This window comes from Amblyraja radiata, chromosome 24, assembly GCF_010909765.2.
Source record: "Amblyraja radiata isolate CabotCenter1 chromosome 24, sAmbRad1.1.pri, whole genome shotgun sequence".
Lineage (NCBI taxonomy): Eukaryota > Metazoa > Chordata > Chondrichthyes > Rajiformes > Rajidae > Amblyraja > Amblyraja radiata.
The window spans coordinates 39,785,728-39,803,161 of NC_045979.1; the positions used below are offsets into that span (position 1 = coordinate 39,785,728).

Genomic DNA, 17,434 nt, shown 5'->3' on the forward strand with positions numbered 1-17,434 from the left:
TAATATCGTACTTATATAATATCATTTTAAACATAGAAATACCCACAACAGATGGAATTAGAAGAGACTGGGAACAAGAATTAGCTATAAAAATTTCAAAAGAGAGCTGGGATAATCATTTACTACAGGTGCATAAATGTTCGATCAACGTACGACATACGCTTATCCAATTCAAAACATTACATAGACTATATTATTCAAAAACTAAATTAAATAAAATCTTTCCTAATTTTTCACCAATCTGTGATAAATGTCTGTGTCAAGAAGCTACCATAGCGCATTCTTTTGTATTTTGTACAAAAATCCAAAAATTCTGGTATGGAATATTTGATATTTTTTCAAAATTAATTAAAATGAAACTGGTACCAAAACCAGAATGGATAATTTTTGGAATATCGGAAGGTATCCCTGAATTAAACGTGTTTCAGAAGAATTTATTCAATTACGGGCTAATAATGGGGAAAAAAGCTCATACTTAAATTCTGGAAAAATGCGCCCACACCAACAATAAAAATGTGGACATCAAATATGTTTGAAACATTACATCTGGAAGAGATGAGATTCCTCTTAGCAGGTAAAGCAGACCAATTCCAAAAGACGTGGTCTACGTTTATGGACCTATTACAAGCATGAGGTGCAATAGTAATTTTAAAAATAAATAAATAAATAAATGGTATCAGGACCTGGCAATGGGAGGTAAAACAACAAAAACAGACTTGGTTGGTAGTCCCCTTTCTGCGGAGTTTAATGTTATAATAGAGCGATTGTTCCTACTTTCTTTTTCTTTCTTTTCTAGGGTCTACTTTCTTACTTTACTTCCTTCTCTAACTTCTTTTCTAAGGGGCTTTCTTTTCCCAACACTCTTTTGCACTTCACGACTCTTGTGCACTTTCTTTACTTTCCTTACTTCTATCTTTTTCTTAAAGCTCAAAAAAATGAAGCGGTACAAAAAATGTATTAAGATATATGTGTTGTGTATTATTGTAATTTACCGTACTTCTATTTCGGGTATTTTTAGTTCAATCAAAGCACGTTTAACATTGAGTTGTCTGCCAGTTGGCCAATCACGAGCTTTGTTTCAGGCTAGCACTCAACATAGCTGAAAGGACTTCACTGATGCCTGTTTTACTGGAGATTCCGATTAAGGTTCTTTGTTGTTCTGTGGAATACATGTCGTGGAAACTTGCAGCAGGGTAATTGAATTTAGTGAGAAAAGCATTAAGAACGTGCAGCTAAGTAGATAGAAGTGGAAGAAAGTAATGAAAGCAAAGTCCCTGCTGAGATGCTGCAACACAAAGTTGTGAAACTTTGTGAATCAACTCAAACTGAAAGGTAAGATCTAAAGTCTGAATTTATGAAAATTAATCTGTATGGACTTTAATTAATTTAATTGCACCCTTTATAATGTGAAAAAATGAGATTTGGAGGCTGTACTTTCACTCATTCATTCACTCATTCATTCCTTCATTTATTCACTCATTCATTCACTCACTCATTCATTCATTCACTCATTCACTCATCCATTCACTCACACATTCATTCATTCACTCATTCACTCACACATTCATTCATTCATTCACTCATTCATTCACACATTCATTCATTCACACATTCACTCATTCACTCACTCACTCATTCATTCACTCACTCATTCACTAATTTAACATTCATTCATTCATGAAGTTGAGGGCCTAAACTATATGTATCTATAACAAGGTAAATTAAACATTTTCACTAATGCCAGCTTGTTGTAGAGTAATAAGTCTTAACCATCTAATCTCGGAGCTGCCTGCGATAACTTACTGGGGAAAAGTGCTGCGATCGAGGGGCCTATGTATTTACAGTTTTTGTCAATCGCTTTGACACTAGTTTCAGAACCTTGATGTCATTTTTCACAACTCTAGATACAAAACTCAAAACGGTCACCACTTGTATCACAGGCTGTCCAACGTTCAAAACATTGCATTGTGTATTCATATCTTTAAAGAAAGCTTGCACTCACAGAATCATTGGTTCAAACAACTCATTTATCATGAAATACCATAGGGACATTTCTTTAGATCACCCACACACAACATACACATAGTTTCACTGTTTAGTTGTTCGTACAACCATTAAATATTGTAGTACAAAATATGTGATACATGTTTCATCCTGTGCTACACATAATGTCACTGTAAAAGGATTAGTAGAGAGAATACCACAGACACAGTGGAATCATTGAACAAAGTTGAAATTTATTGATGAATACAAACTAAATGACAACATAGGTTGAATGAAAGCAACAATTACTGTAACAAAACAAAAAAAAAGTCCTGCAAAACAAACTGCCGTGTTCCTCACCTGGCTACTGTACAGTAAGAAAAAAAAGCTAAACAAAGGATCAACAATCACTCGTCATCCCCATCAACCCTGTCTTGTGGATTGGGCCACAGGTTCCCATCCACATCCGCATAGATGTTTTCGTTTGCCAAACATCTTGGAAAGTGCCTTCACGCTTGGCGAATCCAGGCCTGACACTGGTCTGCTGTAATGTCATCGCAGGCATTGCCCATGGCCTGAAGAAGGGTCACTTGTTGATGCGGATGCCGATCATACACTTTCCACCTCCATGTGGAGAACAATTCCTCAATGGGGTTAAGGAAAGGAGAGTATGGGGGCAAGTACACAGTGAGGAACTGTGGATGGGCCTGAAACCATGCCTGCACCAGATGAGCGTGGTGGAACCTGACGTTGTCCCACACAATGACATAAATTACACCAACAGCTCTACAGACTAGAGTTAGCTCATCAAGAAATGCAACAAGGAGCTCTGCATTGTATGCGCCAATCAGAGATCTACGCCCTACCACACCATCTTCTGATATCGCCGCACACATACTGATGTTGGCCCCACGTCGTGCAGGTACTTGTATGGTTGCCCGCTGGCCAATTAAATTTCGCCCTCTCCTCCTTGTCTTGGCCAGGTTGAAGCCTGCCTCATCCACAAAAACAAATTTGTGATGATTGTCATCCGCATTGTCATCCGCATTGTCATCCGCATCCAGGGCCATCCTATGTACAAAAAGACATGTTGGAATGAGAATTACTGTACAGTATTGATTACAGTACAATGATGGGGAATTTTTCACAAACAGGCATCATGAAACTGAACATACCTGAACATACTCAATCCTCAGTTGCTTCACTCTGTCTGCATTTCTTTCAAAAAGCACACGGTACAACTGTTTGAGGGACACCTGGTGCCTTTTCAGAACACGTGCAATGGTCGGCAAACTTATGGCTTCCACATTCCTGAAGAGATCTTCATCGTCCAGGATTTCTGATTTCTCTAAGCCGAATGTCATTTCTGGCCCAGCCCATGTTGACCACAGCCCGTTCCTGTTCCTCAGTGAGGAGTCTGCCTCTGCCTCCACTATTGGGTCTAGTCTCAATTCTGTAGGGAATATGACAGGAAGAACATGTCATCATACTGTAGAACACATTTTCATAGTCACATTACCTACTCTGTGCTGCACTTTGGCATGCAGTGTACAATCATTTGACAATTACAGTAAGAGTAGCCTACAGTACTGTAATGTTTACTGTAGTGCATGCTGAAGACTTACCGGTTCTCATTGCGGAAAGTTCTAATGATTGAGGCCACGGTTGATCTTCTAAGGTTTGGTTGTATCATTCTCGCTGCCTCAATCATTGTCATGCCATGATTGATGACATGATCTACAACCATTGCTCTAATCTCATTGGAGACTCTTTGCCGTTGCTGTCTTGGTCCTTGTCCTCGACCCCGTTCCCCCACACCTCTCAAACGGGGCCCATGGCCACCTCTCAAACGGGGCCCATGGCCACCTCTCAAACGGGGCCCATGGCCACCTCTCAAACGGGGCCCATGGCCACCTCTCAAACGGGGCCCATGGCCACCTCTCAAAAGGGGTGCTTGTCCCCTGCCATTCCTTTGACCACGTCTTCCTCCTCTTCCTCCTCTTCCTTCTCCTACTTGACCTCTATGGTGCCCACCTGCCTGCTCCATGTTGTATCACTACATGTTGTTGTGGATGCCACTTACACCCATACCACAAGGTCAGATCAATCATCAGTAACAAATTGGTGTCACAGGTGGTGTCAATCATTGTCGTCATCCTGAAACTTTCATGATCTGAACATGCTCATCCTCAGTTTCCATAAGACTATGCTCTAAGAGTAATGCAACAGTTACTTGTCATTTTGAGCAGTTGTATCAATTGATAGTTAGATTATTGTAATGAAATGAATAGACAGTCATCTCAAATGTAATGTGTGAATTGCATTTTGAAATGGTTATACTTTGATGTTAAGTTGTGTCATTTTGAACAGGTGATTATAGTTCAATGGACAAATGATCTTTGGTTTATGTGAATTGTATCCAAGAAATTGGAAAAAGTGTTAGAGTTTTGAAAAAAGTGCATTTTGATCATTGGTTGTGAGTTTTGTATCTAGAGTTGTGAAAAATGACATCAAGGTTCTGAAACTAGTGTCAAAGCGGTGGGGGCATTTTATAGGCTGCCATTGGAGTGAGAATGGTAAGAAATGGCTGATGCTAATGTAAAATGAATTGGTGCATGTGGACTTGAACTTGAACTAATTTATCTATGGTAGTAAGTGTATTCTCATTAACATTAAGAAGAGGTTGAAATGTTATGAATAGAATGACTATGAGATGTTTTTTTTGTAGCCTCTACCTGACCCCCCACAGGGGATGATCTTCCCTGCCATTAATATATATATATATATCTATAGGTATAATAATATATAGTTTCAATGGATTGCAACACGGAAATAGGCTGCCCATGGTGTAATGTGGGTATTGGACACTAGATGATGCTTACTTTTCCAATCTCATTTTCTAATTAGTTTAATTAATTAATGTGCAACTTTTGGCAATGACAAGTTATCACTTCCTACTCAATTATATTTCATCTAAATCTGTGGAAATTTCATGTAGTTTGGTGACTTGGGTCACGAAAACGGATTTCTAAAGACATTTTTGATGCTCGGCCCACAGCCTATTATCTGTGATTGCATACCGCTGCTTTGAAGTTTGACGTGCATGCGCACTGGCGGGTCTTCTTCACGTAATCACCAACGTAACTCCTCATAAAATAAAGTACAAAGTAGAGTCATAGAGTGATACAGCACGGAAACAGGTCCTTCGGCCCAACTTCCACACGCTGACCAACATGTCCCAGCTACACTAGTCCCACCTGCCTGCGTTTAGTCCATATCCCTCCAAACCTGTCCTATCCATGTACCTGTCTAACTGTTTCTTAAATGATGGGATAGTCCCAGCCACAACTACCTCCTCTGGCAGCTCGTTCCATACACCCACCACCCTTTGTGGGAAAAGTTACCCCTCAGATTCCTATTAAATCTTTTCCCCTTCACATTGAACCTCTGCCCTCTGGTCCTCGATTCCCCAACTCTGGGCAAGAGATTCTATACAAGAAATTATTATCCTTTGAGATCTTTGTCATCTTGCTGGTGAACCATGGCAAGGGGAGTATGGTGGGGTTTGATGCCAGGGGCAATGCCAAGGCCAGTCCATTGGTCTTGCACGCTGCTGCCCCACACTCCAGCAGGACGAAGGGGTGGGGAGATGGAGAAGATGCTGCAGACAAAGCTACAGCATAGAAGATGCTGGAGTAACTCAGCAGGTCAGGCAGCATCTGTGGAGAACATGGATAGGTGACGTTTCACAGAGTGCTGGAGTAACTCAGCGGGTCAGGCAGCATCTGTGGAGAACATGGATAGGTGACGTTTCACAGAGTGCTGGAGTAACTCAGCGGGTCAGGCAGCATCTGTGGCGAACATGGATAGGTGACGTTTCAAGATGGGATCCTTCTTTCAAGAATCCCGAGCTGAAACATCACCTATCCATGCTGCCTGACCAGCTGTTACTCCAGCACTTTGTGCCTTTTTTTGAATAAGACCAGGTTTTGGGTTGGGGGTAGGATATTGAGGGGGTCACCCCGAGCGTGTTGATACCTGGAGCTGTCTGCGGGGGGGAGGGGAGGGAAGATGCGGCAACATTTCACAACTTGCACCAGACCCCTGTGGGTTGTTGTAGACCCGCCGGGCCGAATGGCCTCAGGCCATGCCGTACGATTCAATGATTCCACAACTCGGCTTGACGCAGGTCAACAAAGCCCAGACCAGTCCTGTTTACTCTAGCCCACACCAGCGCAGTCCAGCCCAGACCACTCCAGCCGGACTAGCCCTCACCAGTACTCTTTAGCCCAGACCAGTGCGCTTTAACCCAGGCCAGGCCAGCCCAGTCCACTCCAGCCCAGCGGTGCAGGAGCTCTGCCTAGGGCAGATGGGCTGAAGGTTCAGCCTCTCTGCAGCCTGGGCGTTGCAGTGGTTTGGACTGCGCTGACCTGGGCTAGCTTGGTGTTGGACAAAGGTGTGGGCAGAGACTCTGGGCAAAGACTCTGTGCGGAGTGGGCAGGGACTCCGAGAGGGCAGGAAGAGAGGGTTCCAGCTCCAGAGCAAAACGCCTTTCATTCTCTCATTCGAGTCGTCGACGGGCATCTTACCTGTCTCACACCTGGGGGAAGGTGGGTGGAATGTCCCATCCTCACCGCACCGACTTCTGTCCCTGCCGACCATCCTATATCCAGTGTTACAGCTGAACGTGACTTCATCTCCGTAGATGTACCAACGTTTATCTGGTGTAAATCTCCCATTGTAGACACTGCTGGGTCTGTTACAAGAAACTGCAGGAGAGGAACAGAGAGATCTTCAGTGAGGACAGGGGAGTGGCAGAGGTAGAGGCACACTGGGGCAGGGACAACCCCTGGACAAGATGTCACTGATGGTCAGCCTAGCTTCTGCCCCAAATCTCTTGCAGCTCTGCGGCCAGCTAGTGAGGGTGCGATCAGGATTTATTGGATTCACTGCCAGCTACTCCTCCTCATTACATGTCTTTAGACTTTAGAGATACAGTGCGGAAGCTGCCCACCGGGTCCGTGCCGACCAGCGATCCCTACACATGAACACTATCCTACACACACTAGGGACAATTTACACTTTACAGAAGCCAATGAAGCTACAAACCTGCACGTCTTTGGAGTGTGGGAGGAAACCGGAGCACCCGGAGAAAACCCACGCAGGTCACGGGGAGAACGTGCAAACTCTGTACAGACAGCACCCATGGTCAGGATGGGACCCGGGTGGGTCTCTAGCGCTGTGAGGCAGCAGCTCTACCCGCTGCATCACCGTCACCCTTGCTCAATCATTCTACTTCTTCTTCTATGTAGTGTTTTTTGGCGGTTGGCAAACAACTTTTTTGGTGCATTACCGCCACCAACTGGCATGGAGTGTGGATCAAACAACACCATTACATATACTAATAACCTATATCCTTCCGAACAAATTGGTTACCCTAAGAAAAAGCAACAGGATTTGATAGCACTTATATGAACTCTCTTGCAAAATATCTACCAAATCAAATTGTACTCTTTCTTTTTTGAACTGCTCACTCATCCGTCCTCTCTCCTCCTCATACCTCTCACAATGTACAATGACATGCTCTATTGGCTCTTCTTGCCCACAGTATTCACTTCTGCCTGTATTATGATTGCCTATTATAAAAAGTGTACTGTTCAGACCAGTGTGTCCAAATCTAATTCTTGAAATTACTGTCACCTCTTTTCTGTTTTTTCCTGCACATCTCATTTCTCCCACTTTCCTCTGGACTCTGTAGAACCACCGTCCTTTCCGCTCTTCCTCCCATTGCTTTTGCCATCTTTCCTTCAGTCTTTGCTTAATAATGTCTTTGATTTCAGTTTTACCTATGTTAATACTTAAATCAATTTTACTTCTTTTTGTTACCTCTTTTGCTACCTTATCTGCCATTTCGTTTCCTCTAATGCCAACGTGTGCTGGTACCCATATAAATATGACTGTAAACCCCATCATTTGAATTCTGAATGGTGTTTGTTGTATTTCAATCAAAATGTCTGGTCTACTGTCTGAATGGCTGTGCTGTAAACTCTTTATTGCTAAACTTGAATCTGAACAAATAACTGTCCTTAAAGGCCTAGTATCCTCGACCCACTGTACAGCTAACAATATTGCAATCATTTCACCTGTGTATACAGAGACCTCATTATTGATCCTCATCCCTACTTTGATGTGAAATTCTGGTACAATAAATGCTACTCCTACTTTATCTACTGAATCTTTTGATGCATCTGTATAAATTTGGACAAAACTGTCGTATCTGTCAATGTATTCCTGTATGATGACTGAATTATACATATGTTGTTTATCCTTGTTTTTCTGTTCTAATATTGTAAAGTCTACTGTTGCATCTGGAAATATCCAAGGTGGAATTGAAGGTAATGGAACCGTTGGAACCACATTTAATTGTGCTATGCTGATTTGTAATGCTCTCTGGGTCACTGTCCATCCAAAACTTTTTGTTTCCCTTCTCTCCTTTTCCCAGCATGGTTTGACAGTAACTAGTGCTGGGTGTTCTTGACTGTGGCCCTGTAGATTAATCCAGTAATTCAATGAAAGCTGTATCCTTCTCATCTCTAGAGGCATCTCCCCCATTTCAACCTGTAATGCTGCTGTTGGAGTTGTTTTTATTGCACCTGTACATATTCTCAATGCCTGATATTGAATGTTGTCTATTTTCTTAAGAGAAGTACTTGATGCGGACCCATACACCACACAACCATAATCTAACACAGATCTAATTAACCCAGTGTATATAGCCTTCAAAGCTGTTCTATCTGCCCCCCAATCACATCCAACTAAACATCTCATTACATTAAGTATCTTCTTACATTTGTCGACTACTTTCTGAATATGAACCATCCATGTAATCCTCTCATCAAACCATAAACCTAAAAATTTATAGTATTTTACTCTCTCCAATTCCTGGTTATATAATTTTAGTTTTACCACACTACCAATTTTCTTCCTAGTAAAAAACATTATCTTTGTCTTTTCCACAGAAAATTTGAATCCCCATTTATATGACCACTCTTGTACCTTTATTATAGCCCTCTGTAGTTTCTGCACAATAAACTTCACATTTCTCCCCCTTTTCCAGATTGCCCCATCATCCGCAAACAGTGAAAGTCCCATTTCATTTATAATTTCTTCATATTCATCATTTATCATTACTAAAAATAGTAAAGGACCTATTATACTCCCTTGAGGTGTTCCATTTACAATATCTAATGTTCCTGAGTATTGATTTCCAACTCGTACTTGTATTGACCTCCCAAATAAAAAATCCTTAATCCATTTAAATATATGACCTTTAATCCCCAATTTACCTAGTTTCACTAATAACCCTTCTCCCCACATCATATCATATGCTTTCTCAATATCAAAAAATACAGCTACTACACTTTCTCTGTTAATTTGTGCTCTCCTAATTTCATGTTCTAAACATATAGCTGGATCCATGGTGTTTCTCCCCTTCCTAAAACCACTCTGGTAATTGGATAAATATCCTTTATTTTCTACATAATATGTTAACCTTTCATTTACCATTTTTTCCATTACTTTACACATGTTGGATGTTAACGCAATAGGCCTATAATTCCCTGGGTTTGTCAGATCTTTACCTGGCTTTCCTATTGGGATTACTACTGCCTCCTGCCAGCTTTGCGGTAATTTCCCACCCTCCCACACTTTATTATAAAATTCTAACAAAAAATCCTTGGATGTTTCACTGAGATGGTTTAACATGGTGTAACAAATCTGATCTTTACCTGGTGCTGACATCTTGGTTTTTCTAAGAGCTCGGTTGAATTCTGTCTTTGTGAATGGTTTGTTAAGTACATCGTTAGTGTCTTCCTCATGTCGTATTAACTGTATATTCTCTGCTATGGTATTTTCTTTTCCTTTTCTTCCTTCTTCACTAACATTGTCTGAACTGTGAATTTTAGCAAAAGATTTTGCCAACATCTCTGCTTTCTCTTCATCTTTCACTGCTGTAATTTCACCGTCAGTTAGGATTGGATATTTGTATTCTCTTTTAATTCCTTTCATTCTCCTTATCATTCCCCAAACTTGACCTACTTTTGTCTCCCTTCCCACTGAGTTACAAAATGTCCTCCAAAATTCCCTCTTTGCATTTTTTATTACTCTTCTTACACTTGCTTGCAACCTTTTGTATTCAATAAGATTCTGAAAATTGTGATTTATTTTCAAAATGTTAAAAGCTTTATTTCGACACTTAATTCCTTTGTCACACTCCTTAGTCCACCATGGTACACTCTTCTTGTTGTGCTTACCTCCTTTCTTCTTAATGGACTTCGTTGCTGCCTCTAAAATGGCATCACAAACAGAAATATTTAAATTGTCCACATCTTCATGTCCACAATTATCCACAAATATCAATTTTCTCCATTTCTTGATCACTAATAATCTTAAACTTCTCCCAATCAGCACCACTAAAAGACCACTTCTGTATTCTCTCTGTATTATACTCCTCTAAACTCACTCCTACTACTATTTCTATCGGGTAGTGGTCACTTCCTACCGTTGTTCTTCGAATTACTTCCCATGAACAAACACCCGCCAATGAGTCTGACACTAGTGTGAGGTCTATGGCTGATTCCGACCCTGTTCTGATATTGATTCGTGTCCCACTTCCATCATTAAGACACACAAGGTTTTTATTCTCCATTAAATCCTCAATCACCATCCCATTTTCATCATTAGAATCATCCCACAACGTGCTATGTTGCTCAATCATTCCCCCAGGACCTTGCTTTTTCACCTGTTGTTGCATCAAGCCTGGCCGCAAAGGACAGGTGTACCTGTGGCCAGACCGGGCTCACACCTGATACAGACTTGTCTGTGCACACCTGGTGGCATTGAAGGTGGTACCTGTACATGCTGGAGTACACACCCCGTTTAAAGCAGGGTAGGTCCCTGCGTGCTGGTTCTGACATCGGGCTGATTTCTAACTCTTTGGACTGATTATTTTGCAAACACAACCTGTAAAGTGACCATTGAGTGATACAGCGCGAAAACAGGCCCTTCAGCCCAACTTGCCCATACCGTCAAACATTTCCCAGCTACACTAGTCCAACCTGCCTGCGTTTGGCCCATATCCCTCCAAATCTGTCCTATCCATGTACCTGTCTAACTGTTTCTTAAACGTTAGGATAGTCCCAGCATCAACTACCTCCTCCGGCAGCTCGTTCCATACACCCACCACCCTCTGTGGGAAACATTACCCCTCAGGTTCCTCTTCAATCATTGCCCCCTCTCACCTTAACAGAGATGTTTCTGATTGTGAACCCGTGTCGTTGAACTCGTTTCACCGCTGCTTTCCAAACATCACTTGTTTTCTCTTTATCTTTGCAATTTCCCGAAAATGTCACGAGCTTTCAGAATCAATACCACCCCCAGAACCTCCGCAGAGTTTAATTTGTATCCATGATCGAAGCAAGTACGTGTATGGAAAGATCAACGGAGAGGGGACCTGGCATCATGTTCCAAGCTGTCACCTTCCCAGTGGCTCTGGTCTTCATCCTGCAGATCAGCTCGTCGCTTGGAGTGCTGGAGTAACTCAGTGGGTCAGGCAGCATCTATGGAGACAAGAAATGGGTGACGTTTCGGGTCGAAACTCCTCTCCTGAAGAATAAATGAAGACGTTTTCCTCCACTGTCTGACGAGAGTTCGGCAACATCATCTCTCATCTGCACCTATTGTCTATGTTTCTATGTCCCGCTGTGTGATTTGACACACAGTCCGTGATCCCAGTGATCGTGCAAACTCACAAACCAAACCCGCTACGTTTACGTCCAACACATTTAGAACATTTATTTTAGCAACAGCTGGTGTTGGCACGGTGGTGCAGCGGGTAGAGCTGCTGCCTCACAGCGCCAGAGACCCGGGTTCCATCCTGACTACGTGTGCTGTCTGTACGGAGTTTATATTTTCTTCCCGTGACCTGCGTGGGTTTTCTCCGGGTGCTCCGGGTTTCTCCCACACTCCAAAGATGTGCGGGTTTGTAGATTAATTAGTTTCTGTAAAATTGTAACTTGTCCCCTAATGTGTGTAGGATAGTGTCAGTGTGCGGGGATCGCTGGTCGGCGCAGACTCGATGGGCTGAACGGTCTGTTTCCGCGCTGTACAGTATCTCTAAATCTAAACTAAACTAAAATAGAAGTGTGATTAAAAAAATACTCCTGATGCAAACGGTTTAAAAGTTGCCTTTCATTACAACTGAGCACAGAGTGGGGCGGAGATTGCAACCTTCACGTGGTCTACCCTGTTTCGACGAATGCAATCAACCTGTCGGGCGCAATCAAATAAGATCAAATAGAACAAGTTAACCTACAATTAGTCCCACTGCATTCCCCACCCCCTCTCTCCCCACCCACCCCTCCTCCCCCCACCGCCCCCTCCCTAATCCTCCTCTCCCCACCCCCCTTTCACCACCACCCTCTGCCCACCGCCCCCTCGCCCCACCCCCCCTCTTCCTCCCCCCCTTTCCCCACCCCCTCTGCCCACCGCCCCCTCGCCCCACCCCCTCTCTTCCTCCCCCCCTTTCACCACCACCCTCTGCCCACCCCCCTCTGCCCACCGCCCCCTCGCCCCACCCCCCTCTTCCTCCCCACCCCCCTCCTCTCCCCCTCCCCCATCCCCACTGCCCCTCTCCCCACCCCCCTGACTCAGCGGGTCCGGCAGCATCTGTGGAGAACATGGATAGGTGACGTTTAGTCACCCATTCCTTCTCTCCACAAACTGAATCGGGACGAGGCATGCACGGTACATGGTGTTGCAACTGAGAGACCTCGGGCTCCCCAAAGGTGGTGATGCAGGTAGACAGGGCGGTGAGACGGGGGCGGGGGCAAGGGGCGCTTGTCTTCATCGGATGGGGCATCGACGACAGGAGCTGACACTTCATTTTCCAGCTGAGTAGCTTGGACAGTGGATGTGGAGAGGATGTTTCCACTGGTGGGAGAGTCTAGGACCAGAGGTTACATCCTCAGAATTAAAGGACATATCTTTAGGAAGGAGATGAGGAGGAATTTATGAATTTATGAAACTGTGGCCAGATGACTAGTGCAGTGATTGATTGATTGATTGATTGATTGATTGATTGATTGATTGATTGATTGATTGATTGATTGACTGATTGACTAATCGATTGATCAGTTGATCGATTGATCGGTTGGTTGGTTGGTGATCTATCATGAAACAAAACATCTCGCTGTGCCAGGTACACTTGACAATAAACTAAACTAAACTGTTCAACATGACCGTTGAAAGACATTTGGACAGATATATTGCTGGGAAATGTTTGTAGGTCTATGGGCCAAACACATAGGCCAATGGGACTAGCCCAGTATGCCATTTGGGTTGGCATGGCCAAAGTGGGCTGAAGGGCCTGTTTCCATCCTGTCAGCTCTCTGACACTATTCTTTATATTTGTAACTGAATCATTGCTCTATTTATTTCTTAATTTAGCAAAATCTGTGGAAGTCCTGGCGACATTTTAAATGGATGGGCCAACGTGTCAAGCAATGTGTTTGGTGGCAAGGTGACCTTTCACTGTAATACGGGGTAAGTGTTGAGTAGTGAAGATAAACGTTAGTGAACGTACGCATCATAAACAGCCGCACCATAACTGTCTCCGCCCGAGATCTCTGGATCATGTACACTTCCTGCAAATGTCACCCCACAGATAGACACAGAGTGCTGGAGTAACTCAGTGGGTCAGGCAGCATCTGTGGAGAACATGGATAGGTGACGTTTCACAGAGTGCTGGAGTAACTCAGCAGGTCAGGCAGCATCTGTGGAGAACATGGATAGGTGACGTTTCACAGAGTGCTGGAGTAACTCAGCGGGTCAGGCAGCATCTGTGGAGAACATGGATAGGTGACGTTTCACAGAGTGCTGGAGTAACTCAGCGGGTCAGGCAGCATCTGTGGAGAACATGGATAGGTGACGTTTCGGGTTAAGAGCCGTCTTCAGACTGAGAGTCAGGGGAGAGGGGAACTAGAGGTATGAAAGGGTAACAGAACAAATCAGAACCGACACCGATAGCCAAGGAGCCCACAATGTCCATGATTCTAAAAACCTCTAAAACACCACTATGGCATCTGCCTCCACCACCACCCCTGGCAGCACGTTCCAGGCACCCACCACCCTCTGTGTGAAAAAACCTGCCCCGCACATCTCCTTTAAACTTTTCCCCTCTCACCTTAAACCTGTGCCCTCAAATAACTGGCCTTTTCAGCCCGGAAAAACTGTCCTGACTGTCTCCCCTTTCTGGTCCTCTCATTATCTATACTTCGATCAGTTCAACCGCCAACACTCAGAGAAAACATTCCAAGTCCGTCCATTCCCTCCACAGATGCTGACTGACCCACTGAGTTCCTCCAGCACTTTGTGTTTTACTCCAGTTGCCAGCATCTGCAGTTCCGTGTGTCTCTGATAGAAGTATTGGGCGGCACGGTGGTGTAGCGGGTAGAGCTGCTGCCTCACAGCGACGGAGACCCGGGTTCGATCCTGACGACGGGTGCTGTCTGAATGGATTTTCACGTTCTCCCCGTGACCTGCGTGGGTTTTCTCCGAGTTCTTCGTTTAGTTCCGTTTAGTTTAGAGATACAGCACAGAAACAGGCCCTTCAGCCCAGAGAGTTATGTTTTGCTCCAGATGCCAGCAGTCGCAGTTCCATGTTGTCTGTCCTTGCCGACTTTCTGCCGATCACTGGCGTTATCCCGCTAACCCTGTGCTCTTTGTGTTTAGGTACTTGATGGTGGGCAGGGCGCTCCGTCTGTGTGAAGCGCAGGGTTGGTCAGGCCAAGTGCCAAACTGTAATGGTGAGTTACTGCCTGCCCACTGGGCCTTGCCCATGAGTCGCTGGCCTTGCCCATGAGTCGCTGGCCTTGCCCATGAGTCGCTGGCCTTGCCCATGAGTCGCTGGGCCTTGCTCACGAGGATAAACCTTCTGTGTGGGTCGATACATTGGTCACACACGTCCACAGCACCATATGGGGCTGTAGTGAGACTCCACACCTCCACAACAACCAGCCAGAGACATTCTCACACAAGCAGCAGAGTCTGTAACAAGATAATAGTCTCAGTCACATAGCACGGAAACAGACCCTTCGGCCCAACTTGCCCATGCTGACCAAAGTACTCCATCTACACTAGTCCCTCTAAACCTGTCCTATCCAAAATGTCTCTTAAATGTGGTGTTAGTCCCTGTAGTCTCAGACTACCCCACAACAGAAGGGGGGGGGGGAGATGGAAACATAGAAAATAGGTGCAGGAGTAGGCCATTCGGCACCTCGAGCCAGCTTCGATCCCTCCTCACTCCGTCCCTCACCCAGGGAGGTTCAGTTCAGTCTAGTTTATTGTCACGTGTACCGAGGTATAGTGAAAAGCTTTTGTTGCGTGCTAACCAGTCAACGGAAAGACAATACATGATTACAATCGAGCTGTTTACTGTGTACAGATACATGATAAGGGAATAACGTTTAGTGCAAGGTAAAACCAGTCTGATTAAAGATAGACTGAGGGTCACCAATGAGGTAGATAGTAGTTCAGCACTGCTCTCTGGTTGTGCTAGGATGGTTCAGTTGCCTGATAACAGCCGGGAAGAAACTGATCCTGAATCTGGAGTTGTGCTTTTTCACACTTCTGTACCTCTTGCCCAATGGGAGAGGGGAGAAGAGGGAGTGGCCGGGGTGAGACTCATCCTTGTTGATGCTGCTGGCCTTGCCGAGGCAGCATGAAGTGTAGATGGAGTGGATGGAGGGGAGGTTGGTTTGTGTAATGGTCTGGGCTGCGTCCACAATTCGCTGCAATTTCTTGCGGTCAGGGATGGAGCCGTTCCCAAACCAAGCTGTGATACATCCCGATAAAATGCTTTTTACACCTGCTGATGTTCTTGATCTGATGTTCTCCCCCTCACCTCTAACTCACTACATTTATTGCCAGCTGTGAAGTGTGTTGCACCTCCAGCGATCGAGAGAGGGAGTGTGTCCGACCTGTTTGAAGGAGACTTTTGGGAATACGGAATGGTGGCCGCATACTCCTGCCATTCTCCCTACACCTTGATCGGGGAAAAGGAGATTGCCTGTTCAGCCTCCGGAAACTGGAGCTACCCTCCACCCATGTGCAAAGGTAATGAGAACCCCTTGCAACCTTCCTCTCCACCAGCCCACCTCATCTGTCACCCATTCCTTCTCTCCACAGATGCTGCCTGACCAGCTGAGTTACTCCAGCACTCTGTGAAACGTCACCTATCCATGTTCACCACAGATGCTGCCTGACCTGCTGAGTAACTCCAGCACTCTGTGAAACGTCACCTATCCATGTTCTCCACAGATGCTGCCTGACCCGCTGAGTTACCCCAGCACTCTGTGAAACGTCACCTATCCATGTTCACCACAGATACTGCCTGACCAGCTGAGTTACTCCAGCACTCTGTGAAACGTCACCTATCCATGTTCTCCACAGATGCTGCCTGACCTGCTGAGTAACTCCAGCACTCTGTGAAACGTCACCTATCCATGTTCACTACAGATGCTGCCTGACCCGCTGAGTAACTCCAGCACTCTGTGAAACGTCACCTATCCATGTTCTCCACAGATGCTGCCTGACCCGCTGTGTTACTCCAGCACTCTGTGTCTATGTTTGCTGTAAACTAGCATCTGCAGGTCAATTTTATTAATTTTATTTTATTCAAACATTTATTAATTTTTATTCCAACTTGTCCATGCCAACAGGTATGCTCCACCTGCCCGCGTTGGGCCCATATCCTCCTACACCTGTCCTATGCATGTACCTGTCTAAATGTCCTTTAAACGTTGCGATAGTCCCAACCTCAACTACCTCCTCTGGCACTCGTTCCATACACCCACCACTCTCTGTGTGAAAAAGCTGCGTCTCAGATTCCTATTAAATCTTCCCCCCCCTCACCTAAAACCTATGTCCTCTGGCCCTCGATTCCCCTTCACTGGGCAAGAGACTCTGTGCATCTACCCGATCTATTCTTCTCATGATTTTATACACCTCTATAAGATCTCCCCTCATCCTCCAACCCTCCAAGGAATAAAGTCCTAGCCTGCCCCAACCTCTCCCTGTAGCTCAGGCCCTCGAGTCCTGGCAACAACCTCGTAAATCTAACAACATCCTCCTGCAGCAAAGTGACCAAAACGGAACACAACACTACTGGTGAGAATAGGTCGGCACGGTGGCGCAGCGGGTAGAGCTGCTGCCTCACAGCACCTGAGACCCGGGTTCCATCCTGACTACGGGTGCTGTCTGTACAGAGTTTGTACGTTCTCCCCATTATTAATTTTATTTTATTCAAACATTTATTAATTTTTATTCCTTGGGGCCAACTTGTCCATGCCAACAGGTATGCTCCACCTGCCCGCCTTTTTGACCACCTTATCTA

The 17,434-nt window shown here is 44.8% G+C and overlaps 1 protein-coding gene and 1 long non-coding RNA gene across 2 annotated transcripts in view; both read left to right on the top strand.

Moving 5' to 3' along the window:
* Positions 1-17,434, top strand: part of LOC116986666 (complement receptor type 2-like) — a 120,498-nt gene that overhangs the window by 23,680 nt on the left and 79,384 nt on the right. The gene's annotated exons all lie outside the window — the stretch shown is intronic.
* On the top strand, positions 13,489-16,130 carry LOC116987089. Its single transcript, XR_004415634.1, has 3 exons — positions 13,489-13,584; positions 14,773-14,846; positions 15,970-16,130. It is a non-coding gene; the product is annotated as an uncharacterized LOC116987089 (long non-coding RNA).